Below are 2,500 nucleotides of genomic sequence, written 5' to 3'. Positions count from 1 at the left end.
ATCCGTAACTTCGGAATAAGGATTGGCTCTGAGGACCGGGGCGTGTCGGGTTTGGACGGGAAGCGGATGCGGCCGGTGCCGGGCCTGGTCGACGCTCGTTCGTCTCTCGGGACGTTCGTGCGGAATCCGGACCCGCGTTCCGGCCTTCCGCGGATCTTCCTAGCCGTAAGTCCGCGTCGGTTTCGTCTCGTGCGCGATCGGCGCGGTACTGTACGACCGCCGTTCAACGGTCAGCTCAGAACTGGCACGGACAAGGGGAATCCGACTGTCTAATTAAAACAAAGCATTGCGATGGCCCTCGCGGGTGTTGACGCAATGTGATTTCTGCCCAGTGCTCTGAATGTCAACGTGAAGAAATTCAAGCAAGCGCGGGTAAACGGCGGGAGTAACTATGACTCTCTTAAGTGAGCTTGCCTTGCTCTGGCCTATGGCGGTTGTGTCTGTGTACACATTACATGTAATATGTATGCAATCTGGACTGATACATGTGGCATTGTCATGGTGGAATGCTCACACCCCTAACGGGGAAGATGTTGTCTTAGAAACTCACAGGTCGATCGGAGCACGGATTTCCGAGCCCGCCGGCTAGTTTCGGGGATACGAAGAATGCCCGACCGACCTGACAAAGGGGAAGAGTGACTTAGTCACGACGCCCAACTCCTACCCACAGCCTGCCCGTGGCGCCGCTGCCAAAGCTAATGTGGGGGGGGGGGATCCGCACCTAAATTAGGCAGCCCGGAAGTAGCCGTTGCGGCGCTGCATGCCTCGTTGGTGCAATTATCCTAATCCAACTTCTATTCGACGAGGCCACAAGCACTGTTCCACTCCTACCTCCACCATCGCTGAAACGGTCTTAATAGATACGTCAGCGGGGGTGGAGGGCGGAGTCAGGCTTGCCCCTGGATTCTATCAAGTGGTGCGACAGCTTCCATCTTAGGTTGTAATCCAGGTGTGGCTGTGAGGTGAGATCCCTCACAGCAGTCCCGATGGTTGGTCTCTACGGAGACCTTCAAGCCTAGCGGTTTTCTTCGGTTGGGACCTAGCAAAAACCGTGGGCGAACCCCGTGGTTGGGTTTGCGGCCCGGCCACCAGGGGAATTTACCTTGCAACAAGTCGAAATAAGAATTTATTCGACCGCCCCGATCTCCCACAGGAATCGGGGAGCACGGTCATTCCCTCCCCGGTGGTTCGACCCGACGTTCCCGGCGGGACTGTTGGGCGGGCGCCTGGTTGGATCTGTCCAATGTGCAACCGCACATTCAACACCAAGACGGGACTAGGGGTTCACAAGCGTAGAGCCCATCCCGTCGAGGCCAACGCAGAAGCGGCTCCAGCTTCGGTGAAGCGCAGGTGGAATGAGGAAGAGTTGCTCCTCATGGCACGAGTCGAGGCGCAGCTGACAAGAGATACCGGGAAGTGCGGTAACGTAGACCTTCTCGCCAAACTACCCCAGCTCCATAGGACGCTGGAGGCGGTTAAGGGTCAGCGCCGTAGCGTCAAATACAAAGGGTTGGTGCAAACCTGCCTGGAGGAATTGGCGTTCTCGGCTGCTGATTCCATTGCGAGAGGGGGTTCGAGCACTGAAGGTGCCTTGAAAGCGCGGCCTTCGATCGTTATAGGGAGCAACCCTGAAGACCCACCTGTCGCTGAACCCTGCCAAACGGTAGAAACCCCAATCGGCCCGAACGCGGCGCATGTTCTCGAAGACCTCCTTCGGGCGGTCGAGAGACGGAAGCGGCGCTGCGAGCCGGGGGCGAAAACCAGGAGTCGCCGACGCCGTAAGAATTATGATTGTGACATCCAAGCTGCGTCAGACTCAATGTCGCGCCGAAAGCGGAGACGAGTAGAGTACGCAAGGATGCAGGAGTTGTTTCGGAAGTGTCCCAGTCGTGCAGCAGCTGAAGTAATAGACGGACACACCCGGGACGCGAGGCATGGCCTAGAGGAGATGGAAACCTTTTGGCGACCGATCCTCGAAACCGTGTCTAGCGCCTCGGGTCCCACGTCTGAGGCCCTAAAAAGCCTTCGGCGTGGGCTCCCCTCCGGGGGTGTGGACGACTACACCAAGCTGTGGGCGCCGATCACGATCGATGAGGTGAAAGCGTCCAGCATAGACATGAGGACTGCGCCGGGTCCGGATGGAATTCGTGCGGAAGACTGGCGAGCCATTCCTGCATCATCGAAGGCGGAAATATTCAACCATTGGATGGTACAAGGTTCCATTCCCGATCCATTGCGGCAGTGCCGAACAGTCTTTATCCCGAAAAGTGATGCTCCAAAGTGCCCGGGTGACTATCGGCCAATATCTATTGCGTCGATACCACTCAGACACATGCACAGTATCCTGGCGAAGAGACTGCTCGCCTGTTGCCCACCCGACATGCGTCAGCGCGGGTTCGTGAGTGCAGATGGCACTCTAGAGAACACAGCCGTGCTCGACGCGGTGCTGGGGGATAGCAGGAAAAAGCTGCGAGAATGCCACGTTGCGGTGCTCGATTTC

The 2,500-nt window shown here is 57.5% G+C and overlaps 1 pseudogene; it reads left to right on the top strand.

The window, feature by feature from the left end:
• Positions 1 to 2,500, top strand: part of LOC125076812 — an 8,109-nt pseudogene that overhangs the window by 2,364 nt on the left and 3,245 nt on the right.

Source organism: Vanessa atalanta, unplaced genomic scaffold (assembly GCF_905147765.1).
Source record: "Vanessa atalanta unplaced genomic scaffold, ilVanAtal1.2, whole genome shotgun sequence".
Lineage (NCBI taxonomy): Eukaryota > Metazoa > Arthropoda > Insecta > Lepidoptera > Nymphalidae > Vanessa > Vanessa atalanta.
This window is presented reverse-complemented; position numbering and strand designations above follow the sequence as displayed.